The sequence below is a fragment of the Cavia porcellus genome, unplaced genomic scaffold, assembly GCF_034190915.1.
Source record: "Cavia porcellus strain 051 isolate PalLab524CR breed Dunkin Hartley unplaced genomic scaffold, mCavPor4.1 scaffold_32, whole genome shotgun sequence".
NCBI lineage: Eukaryota > Metazoa > Chordata > Mammalia > Rodentia > Caviidae > Cavia > Cavia porcellus.
In genome coordinates this window covers 23,755,931-23,767,416 of record NW_026947515.1, presented here as the reverse complement: position 1 = coordinate 23,767,416, position 11,486 = coordinate 23,755,931, and positions in this window count along the sequence as shown.

Genomic DNA, 11,486 nt, shown 5'->3' with positions numbered 1-11,486 from the left:
GCTCCAAGGGATGATTCCTGCTTTCTCTTCCGTTTCCACAGGTCCTCCTTGGCCTGTGGCTGCATCATTCCAGGCACTGGCTACATTGTTGTATGGCCTCCGCCTTGGTAGCTTTCAGGTGGTTTTTTTTGCTTGTTTATTTTTTGGCTCCGAGAAGCAAACTCACAATTTCATGCTTGCCAGGCAGGCCCTGTGCTCTCTGGTGATTCTGAAGTACATTTACATTTGAGAATAAACCATTCTAAGATGAAAAGAGAAGTTCCTGGTGTTTCTTGGTTCAGTGGCAACCCTCTAGTTTACAGGATAAAGTCCAAAATTCTTAGAAGAGCTACAAAGTCTTTTGAAAACTAATTCAGACCGGCTACACTATACACTAGCCTTCTTTCTCAGTATTTCCTTCTCAAAACTTTTGCTTTGGTCGCATTTAGTTTCTCAGGATTCCCAAAAGTGCATGTTGTCTCCCAATGCTAAAGCTTTTGTCGGCTGGAGGCACCCAACGATTGACTGAAGGAATGAATATGTTGAATTCTCACTATCTATAAAGGTCTTGTAGCAGTGGGGATGCCATGAAGAGCGGAAACATCTCCGATTCTAATGACATGAAGAGCTAGGCATGGTATCCTGGTAACCCTAACCCCAGTACTCAGCAAGCTGAGGCAGGAGGATTGCCACAAGGGCTACACAAGTGAGCTGAAGGCCATCCTGAACTATGTACCGAAAGGTTGTCGCCCTAGTACAAATTACGGTACAGTTATGGCGGTGGTCTAACATGGCGGAAGGCCAAAGTGAGAATGCCGGCCACTTCCCGCGGCTTCTTCAGTCCTAATTGCAACTCCCCTGCATGTTTGCACGCACAGAGCGTTCCAGTGGGTTCTCCACACATCATCAATGTCCGCCCCATGGGCCACTTCAAGCAGAGGCCATAGAACCCTCTGCCTCTGTGTCTGGTCCAAGGAGACAGCCCAGCTGCCATGGGCTGTACGCTCCTTTCCACGTCCTCAACTCCATAAACCTGTTTATTTTGTCCTTTTGCTTCTCTAAGTACACCAGAATACTCTCACATACACTGAGACCCTGTCTTGAAAAACAAAAAGAAACAAACAAAAAACAAACGATCAGATTGAGCTGGGGGAGGGGGGAGAGGAAGTCGTACAAAGTGAAAGGGGATGAGAACTAAAATTACTCAACACCTGGCTAGGTATGCGGCACTGAGTGAGGCTTTACTGACCTTAGTTCGCATTCTGACACAAAACTTTACCAGTGGGTGTGGTATCTACTGCTGATCTTGAAAGGATTAGGGACCTTGTTCAATTTCACACAGCAGTGTTGATGGAGCAGCTACATATGCCAGGGAATGAGCATGCTGGTTTGTTGTGACTAGTACTGAAGAGAAAAAAAGAGATGGCACCTGTGTCCTCAAAGCTCACCTAAACCCAGGACTTTGTGTTTCCACAACCTGCCTTTCTAGTCTTGTAGAACTACAGAAACTGTCAAAGGTTAATGTCAAGTTAATCTTACCCTCATAGCTAAGTGCGGCCTCCAATAACCTAATTGTTGTTCAACTGGCTTTTGTGTGGCAGGTGTGTTGTTATAATACCCCTCCAAAGTTATGCTAAATTACAAAATTGCCTTCAGGCAAAGGAGGAGTTCCTATAAAATGCATATTCAAGGGGCTGGGGATTTAGCTCAGCGGCATAAGCGCCTGCCTTGTAAGCAGGCAGTCGTGAGTTCGATCCCTGGTACCGATAAGAAAAAACGAAAAAGACAAAAAAAAATGCATATTCAAATTTGTTAGCAAGACCTTTACAATGGCAATTGGGACTCTCCAAGCTGGGCCTAAAGAATCTACTAAAATTATACACAGAAAGTCTTTCTCTCCAATATTCAGGAAAAAAAATAGAAATTCCCTAACATTATATTGCTCTCTCCATCATTTTCATAAGGGTGGAGAAACTGCCTGAAAAAAGGTAGTTTAGAAAGAAAAAGTGTAGGGAATTGGCACACAAAACTGGGCGTGGTCGTTCATCCCTGTAATTCCAGCACTCCTGGAGGCTGAGGCCAGAGGACTGCCCCAAATTTGAGGCCAGCCTGGGCTACATCATGAGTTAAAGCTCAGCCCATCTAGTGAGATCCTGTGTTATGGATTAAAAACTGGTAATAGTCAATTTAACACCACCAGGATTACATCAGCATGGTGCTGAGCTTAGATGTCTCACCTGAGGAAAGTTGGCAGTATAAATAGAGAGGTGGAGAAGGAGAAGCTACATGTTGATATGAGTTGCTGTTTGAGCTGCTGGTTCCCCTGGGGAAGCTCTGGTCCTCACATCGAGCATTGCTTCCTGGCTCCGGGGGAGAAGACATGTGCCACTTGGTCTCCAGGCTGAACTCATCATGCTGGCTGCCTGGCATGGACTTGACTGTGCTTATCATAGGAGGAGCTCAGGGCCTCTGGGTTGCTGAGGATGGCTATGGTGCTTTTCAGGACAGCCCTGGTCCTTGTTGTGAGTGTGACTTCTCGGCTCCAGCATAGAACCCTCAACCTACCAGCACAGCTCCTTCACCCACTAGTACAGACTTTCTAGCTTCCACTGCTGACCTTTGGGTCTTCCCAGCACAGGTCCATAAAAGAGACCGGCGTGAGTCCTTCCTGTGGGCTCTAGACCGCTAGCTGGACTCGAGGGAGGCATTGTCATGACCTCTGGGTCTTCATCTGGACTCATGTGGGACATTGCTGTGGGATTCAGGCCCTTGGCTGAATATTCTGTCTTTGGTGTGGTGTTAACTCTGGGTGACCACCATAAAAATATAAACTCCTTGTCCTGATTCTAATTGTTCTCCTCACAACCCCTGAGCACAACATCCTGCCTCAAGAAGAGAAAAACCAAACCCCAGCAACAATTTAAAAAAAAAAAAACTACACAGAAAATAGCAAAAGAAAAGAATAACTGTGGCAGACATTAACTGAGTATGATGAGACGAGTCTGTGTTAAACCCTTAATCCTCAAAAGGACTCATAATAATTATCTTCGTTTTATAGATGAAGAAAATGAGACAGAGGCTGGACAACTCGGTCACTCAGCTGCAAGTTGTAGAGCCAGTATGGAACTCAGGCCTTCTGACTCACAGCTCAAGAGTTTAATTACCATAGGGCTGGCCAGGGAATTTACCTTGGTGTCACAAGTGCCTGCCTGGCAAGCTGGAGGCTGTGAGTTTGATCCCTGATTACTTCCCTCCCCACCAAAAAAGGTGTGATGAATTACCTACCAGAGGGCTACTGCTATGGAAAGCCACAGAGAAAGGAGAGGGAAAAGAAAAAAATTCTAGGGGCACCAATTTAATTGTTTTGACTTAAATTCTTGTCTCTCGTCCAAAAGCCTGTAAATTCCATAAAAGCAGAGATCTGTGCCTTTTTCCCAGTTTTATTCCTAATACCTAGTACAGCCGTGGGATAAAGTCATGAATGAGGAGGGAGTTGTATTTGCTACTAGGAGTTAACTGGGAAAAATGGGCAGGAGTTCGCCTAAGTGCCTAATTAAATATCAATATCAACTGCTATTACAAGTAGAAGGAAGGGGCCTGGCATCGTGGTGAATGCCTGCAATCCCAGCACTCTCAGAAGGCTGAGGCAGGAGGATTACTTTGAGTTAGAGGCCAGCCTGTACTGTAAAGTGAGTTCAAGGCCAGTCTAAACTGTATAGGGAGAACCTGTGGGGGGAGGGCCAGGGATTTAGTTCAGCAGCATAAGTACCTGCCTGCAAGGTCAGGAGCTCAATCCCTGGTACCAAAAAACAAAAGGAACAAACGAAAAACCAAGTCCTGGGATATAGCTCAGTGGCACAAGTGTCTGCCTGGCAACCATCAGGTCATGGAGCTGTATCCTGGTGGCAAAAAAAAAAAGAAAAAAGTGGGGCGAAACAGCCCCAGGGTAGGTGCAAAAAACAAAACAAAAAAACAAACCGAAAGACTCAACTGTTAAAGGGACAGGGAAACAAGAGTTACAGGGTCTGGGGGTTGGGGATTTAGCTCAGAGGCATAAGCTCCTGCCTTGCATGCAGGCGGTTGGTCGTGAATTTGATCCCTGGTACCGATAAAAAAAAATAAATAAGTAAAATATAATCACAGAGTCTGTTTATTTAGGGTTTTAAATACTTTCGCAAAACTCTGAGAAACCTGCGAGTAACTTCATCATACAGATGACTGAACTGTGTATACTTCATACTGTCAAATTTTCTTCCTGCTTTAACAAAGTTTCATTGAATCTTTGAACTGTCTCTGAATAGAATGGGAATGCTAAATACTGAACACTGCATTCCTCAGTTCAGAAGGAAATTTGGAGGTAGAACACTGATGATGTAGAAACCTTCCTGCTTTGATAGGATTTCGGCGTGGTTAAAGAGAGAGAGAAAATAAAGTAAAAATGGCCTTTATTCTAAGAATGTGGAGAGAAACCGCATGAGCATTGTGGAGCTGGCTTTCTCGGCTGGACACGTGGTGTGGGGGGCAGACATATAGCTTTTGTCTGGGGTGGCGCCCAAATGTGGCATCGCGATGGGAGAGTAGCTGATTGGAACTCTTTTCGCCCCACAGGTAAGTTGCCTAGGGATGGGCGAAGTGACCTCAAGGTAAACGTTCCTTGGTCCTGCCTCCCACTGCTGTAGTGTCCCATCTAGGGCAAATCCTTTCCCTTTCCACCTTGGGTAAAGCCACTAGAGATAGAACTGGGTAGGAAAGAACCTACAACCTGCAGTGAGTTAGGGTCCACATTACTTCATAGACCCTCTTTGGATCTTGTCTAGTAACAGAACAAAGATTGTACCAGCTGGGGCTGGGGATTTAGCTCAGTGGTGTAAGTGCTTGCCTGGCAAGTGCAAGGTGGTAAATTTCACCCCCGACCAAAAAAAAAAAAAAAAAAAGATTGTATCAGCTGTTGATACAAGAGCTTTTAAATAGATCTTTAAATGTACCAGTTGAGTTATAAACTATAGGGAAATGCAGAGCAAAGGAAACCACCAACAAAGTGAAGAGATAACCCGCAGAATGGGAAAAAAATTTTACCAACTACTCTTTAAAGGACTAATATCTAGACTATATAAGAATTCAGGAAATTATTCTAGGTGTGGTGAAGCACAACGGTAATTCCAGTACTTTGGGAAATGAGGCAGGAAGATGGCCATGAGTTGGAGGTTAGCCTGGGCTACATAGTAGGATTCTGCCTCAAAAACAAAAACAAAAAAACTGGACTCCCCAAAGATAACGAGCCAATCCAAAAATGGGCATCTGGCCAGGCATAGTGGCACATACCTGTAATGCCAGCACTCTGGAAGCTGAGGCAGGAGGATCACTGTGAGTTCAAGGGCAGCCTGGACAATACGGTGAGTTTGAGGCCAGCCTGATATACAGCAGACCCTGTCTCCAGCTAAATCTATCTATATCTGTATCTATATGTTTAGCTAGCTAGCTAGGTATAAATTTCACCTTGTCTTGTGTGAGGAACGAAGGGTAAGTAAGGAGCAAATGGAGACAGATACTGGGAAGTAGGAAGAACATGTTCAAATGGGAAGAGGAATGAGGGAGGGGGAAGGGAAGGGAAGAGAGGAAAAGGGATTTTATGTTTTGGGGGCTTATTCTTGTCTTTTTGAGACAGGGTTTCATTACGTACCTCATGCTGATCTTGGACTCATTTTGTAGCCAAGGCTTCCCTGAACTCAGAGCGAGCCTGCTGCCTCAACCTCCCTCCTGAATGCTGAGATTACAAGTGCGCACCACCACTATGCCTGATCAGAAAAAGGGATTCTGTTTTGTTGCTTTGGATATTTTGTGTGTGTCATTTTGAGACAGGGGCTCACTATGCAGTTCAGCCTAGACTTGAGCTCATTTTGTAGCCCAGGCTGGCCTCAGATTTGCAATGATCCTTGTGCCTTAGCCTTCTAAGAATTTGGATTACAGGCCTGTGCCACCACACCTGTTTTGTTTTGTTTTTTGTAGTGGGAATTGAACTCAGGACCTTGCACTTGCCAGGCAGGCACTTATGTCACTGGGCTATATCCCCAGCATAGAAAAAGGGATTTTTAAAAAGAGAATGGAGGCCTGGCGATTTAGCTCAGCAACATAAGGGGCTGCCTGGCAAGTGTGAGGTGTGAGTTAGATCCCCAGCACCGCCAAAAAAAAAAGAAAAAAAAAAAAAAGAAAGAAAGAGAGATAGTGGGAGGAAAAAATAGAAACCATGCCTTTCTTTTGGTACTGGAAATGAAACTCAGACCTTGTGCTTGCCTGGAAGGTGCTGGTGCCAATGAGCTATATCCTCGGCCTACAAAGCTTTTAGAAATGAAGAGGAGAAGACAAGTTAAAGGAATGAGATGTTAAAAAAAGAATTAAGATATATTATGTGCAGGTACAAATTCCCTATAATGAATGTGATCATTATGTATGGCAAATGTATCTTAATAAGAAAAACTCTAGGGAAATATTTTCCCAATTCATAACAAAACCTACATTTACTGACCTTTTTTTGTTACTGTGCTGTGGGTAGAACTCAGGCCTTTGCCCTGAGCTACATTACCAGCCCTTTTATTAAATTTTTAATTTGGAAATAGGGTCTTGCTAAGTCTGAGAGTTGCCCAGGAAGAGCTCAAACTTGTGATCTTCTTGCCTTCCTAGCTCAGAGTGCTGGATTCCATGTGTGGGTCACCAAGTTCATTGAGCTGAATCTCTCTCTCTCTCTCTCTCTCTTTCTCTCTCTCTCTCTCTCTCCTGTCTCCCATCTTTTTTTTTTTTTTTTTTTTTTTGTATCAGGAGTCGAGCTCCTGACTTGCTGCATGCCAGGCAGGTGCTGTGCCACTGAGTGATGTCCCCAGCTCTGTGAATTTCTTGTTTCTTTTTTTCTTTTTTTTTTTTTTTTTTTTTTTTGTCTTTTTGAGACAGGGTCTCGCCTGGCAATTCAGGCTGGTCTTGAACTCACTTTGTAGCCCAGGCTGGTCTTGAACTTGCAACAATCCTCGATCCTCCCACCTTAGCCTCCCAAGTGCTGGGATTACAGGCATGAACCACCACGCCCGGCTGAATTTCTTATTTCTTATTTATTTTAGTGCATGTGTTTCTATGGTGCTGGGGATCAAACCCAGTGCCTTGTACATAAGAGTAAAGTGCTTTACCATTAAGTTACACCCCAGGTCCCCATTCACTAATATGTACACTGGATGATACTTTTTATTTTCTGACTCTTGATATGCATATTGGACAAACATAACATAGAGAATGGCCCTATAAGCTATTTGTGTACAGGTGTTATCACCTTCACCTTTGCAATCTCAGCAAATACCAAAGTCCTGAGAGCAACTGGTAATAAATGCTGCAGTGCATGAGGGCCTCAGTCCAGTGCTTAGTACAGAAAAACAAAAAAGTTCATTGAGTTAGTAATGCAGTAATAACTTATTGAGGTACTTTTCCTGAAATGCCAAAAATGCCTAGATAAGGGTCCCCATATGCCTCCATTCCTTTCATTACTGGATTCAAGCCAGGGACTGGGAATGAGGCCCAGTGACTTACAGCTGTTTGTTTCTTAAGTGAACAGAAACAAAACAAACACAGCTATACATTATGATATAGATATTACGTATAGTTTTCAAGTTCCTCTTAATCAAACTCACTTTTTTTTTTTTTTTTTTTTTTTGTCTTTTTTCTTTTTATGGGTACCGGGGACCAAACTCACGACTGCCTGCTTGCAAGGCAGGCGCTTATGCTGCTGAGCTAAATCCCCAGCCTGATCAAAGTCATTTTGAGTGAGGCAAAATAGCTGGAAAGATAATGCTTGCAAGGGTGGTGTTATGATTACTACATTGTGTCAACTTGAGAAGTTTAGAAGTTTAACTGAGAGACTCAGCAGGGAGCCAGGATCCTCACTTTGTAAATGTCCTCATTTGTGCAAGAGGAGGGCACAGAAGTTTTGTGAGTGCTACACCACCCCAGTGGGGAGTAGCCTGTGTACAATATAAGGGAGGCTTGTCTCTGCCTTTTGGCTTTGGCTGCTGTCTAGTTTTTATTTTAATTTTTTAATTTTTTTTTTTTAGGGTACGGGGTTCCAACTGATGACCTCATGCTTGCAGAGCAAGAGCTTATGCCACTGAGCTAAACTCCTAGCCCTTTGGTTGCTGTCTTGAAGTGTTGCCCCAGTGCCTGGCTTGGAGCTAGCTGTTTATGGACTGCAACCTCCACAAAAAGTGACCTAAGTGAACCTTTCCTTCCTTTATTTTGGGTGTTGGATATTTTGTTGCAGCAATGAGAGAAAAGTAACCAAGACAGAATTTGGTACCAGAGAATTGGGGTTGTTGCTGTGACAGCACTTGACCATATGGTTCAAGAACTTTTGGGAATGGCTTGTGGGAAGTTTGGAAAGGTTCGCAGATGTCATCTGAATGTACACAGTTGGAGCACCTTAGGCTGTTGTGTGTGGGAGATTCTGGTCAGAAGTCAGAAGACCAGAACGCTGGTAGAAATCAAACCAGTAAAGACTAGGCTTGGGCAGTTTCTTCTAGGAAGGATTGCTTTGGGTGCTGGACTCCAGATGATGTGTGTTATGGCTTGGCAGAAAGTTTGCAATTTGCTCCTGTCCAGGGACTGCCTGAGACTTAAGATTTAGGAAGATGGACTGATTAACTTGGCAGAAAAAATTTAAAGGCAGTTGAATGTTGAGGCAGTGCCATGGCTATTGTGGGGGGCATTTAGCCAGATTTATCTCGTGTTTTGTGTTTTTAAAGATTTTTTTGTTTTTTATTTTTTAGTGCTAAGGACTGAACCTAGGGCTCCCACCTTGCTAGACAAGAATTCTACCACTGAGCTAAATCCCCAGCCTAAAAATTCATATCATATTTCTTTTTTTTTTTTATTTAAAGAAAAGGAAACAAAAGAATACATGGAGATTTTTAAAAAGGGTAGAAATGATACAAACTTACAGAAAAACAAACGGTAAGAAATTGCTGGTTGATAAGTTACACATTGTCATCTTAGAAATAGCTGTTCATGTTATGGAATTAAAGCATTTAGAATGACATTCATAAAGTGACACTACAAACCCTTCTGCTCTATGATCGAACAAGAGCTCAGTAATATGGTTATCAGTCCTACACATTTGTTTTACATCTCAAAGAGGGTAAGATTAAACATGTCAAAACAGAACAAAGCAGTTAAAAAAAATTTAAAGAAATACAGATTTCGCAGCAAGCACACTGGAGATCTTCATTGTCTATCTAACTGTCTCTAGTTTCTTACAAATAGTTGTCCCCATCTTCACCCACCTTATATACTTATTGTATATTATAGAACTAATCAAATCATTGGAGGCTTTTTAGGTCCTCAAGTTCCAAATTAGGGAAGACAATAGTAACTACCATTGCATCTCTCATTCTCTTTGTGATAGCTGTCCCCATCTCTACATATGCTGAGATTGAACTCAAGAAACCAGTCCAATGTCATTCTAATCAGCAAACATTAGTATTGCTAGAATTTCTATCATAATGCTACTAAATTAGCCTCGGGTTTCTTAGCATCTCTTCCTCAGAGTATCTGTTCATTACATCTTACATTATATAATCTGTTCCCATAAATAATTAAAAAGAAAAAAAGAACCCATGTGTGAATTTCTACATATATGTCTATCCTCTCTGTGTTATAGGGAATACCAAGTCATAGCAAGACAGCAAAACAATTTCCTAGAAAAACATGCAATGGATAAAACATATAAGACCACAATATAGATGATCTTCCATAGTTACTATGTTTCCTCTTGTTATTTTCAATAGATTTGACCACCACACTGGCTTATTATAGTTAAATATAGTATCATCTATTTTTATAAAAACTTAACTTTGGCAGCATTGTAGGGTTTGGAAGCTGTTACTAATTAATACCAGTATGGATATTCTTTACATCTTGTCATCCTCAGAGTAGTTGCCTCTACTTTTAGGGTTGATACTGACAAGCATACCAATTTCAAATAAAATCAGCCATGGCCAACCCATAGTCTTACGATTCAGATTCAATTAAGATCAGTCATAGTAAGACAATGTAAGTATTATAGGATTTCAGTTTAAGTTAATAGGAAAGTAAGGATAGTTACCATGGTATAACCTGCTATTTTTGGGTCAAGATGTCTGTGTCCTCAAATCTGACATGAGTGGACAGACCAGAACAAATTAAATTCAATCTAAATATGGCACTTGGACTACTGTGTCTTTTAAATCATTATACACCATTAGCAATGACCTCTGCTTTTTAAAAAAAATATAGTTTCAGAGCTGTCTATACTGAAGACTAGCTTACCGTCTCTGCCTCATGTCTGCTACTCCACTTTTCTGCTATAATTTGTCCACCTTATTCCCTCATTCCATTGTCTGCCCCGTTCACTGAGGCCTCTCTGCCACTGTTGCTGGAATTCATATCATATTTCCATCCCGATTGTTTTGTTTTTTGATGTGGTACGGGAGATTGAACTCATGCTTTGCAGTTGGCAGGCAGGCACTTGTGTTGCTGAAGTATATCCCCAGCCCCTAGATTTATGTTGTGAATCAAGAGCAAAGAGCCAAGCAGAAGGATTTGAAATGTTGTGACTTTGGCCAGAAAGCTGTGGACTGTAAAGAGAGAGCTGAGATCTCTCTTTGCTGAGAAGGAATAAAACAATAAGAAACATGCTCTATAGGCATCAAGGGAAGAGGCAGCGGATCCCCACAGTTTGCAGCCTCAAAACTGCAAAAGTGAAAGACTGCTCTGAAGAGAAAGCCATGGAGCACCATGTTCCAGAATCGTGGCAGTGGCCATACCAGGTTCCAGAATGGCAGTGGCATAGAGAATCTGTTCCTCACAATCAGTATCAGAGTACTCAGCAATCCAGACCCTTAATCCCTACAGCCAAAAGAGAGGAAAGCCTGGCTACTGCTCTAGCTAGTAGCAGAACACAGCATCATCCATGTGGTGCTGGTTTTAGGTGCATACAGAATGCGAGAGCTCTAAGGTGGAGAAGGCCAGGCAGTGAACCCGTGAGTGTGTAAAGCTGTGGGAAATCAAAGATGCAGTGCAGACCCCTGAAATTTGAAAAAGCCAGGAAATGTGGCTCATCTAAGGAAAGCTGCAAGGAGAAAGCAAAGCAGGTCTAAGAGAAAAGCTGTGGGATCAGTGACCACCAGAAGTGCCCTATGGGTGGAACCACACAAGCCCTTTGGCACTCACAATTTGCCACAGCTTGCTGGAGATGCTGTAGGGGCAACTCCAGGACTCAGCATTTTCCCTGCTGGATTTTGGACTTGTTTTGGTCCCAATGCTTTGTATCCCCTCTTTGTACCTTTTGGAATGGGAATGTTTATCTTGTGTCCTTGCATGTTGGAAGTGTTTAAGTTTGTTTTCATTTGTACAGAGACTTGCAGCTGAGGTTTGCCTCACATCTCAGAGGAGATGTAGGACTTCAACATTTTAGCAATGCTGAAACTGTTAGGACTTTG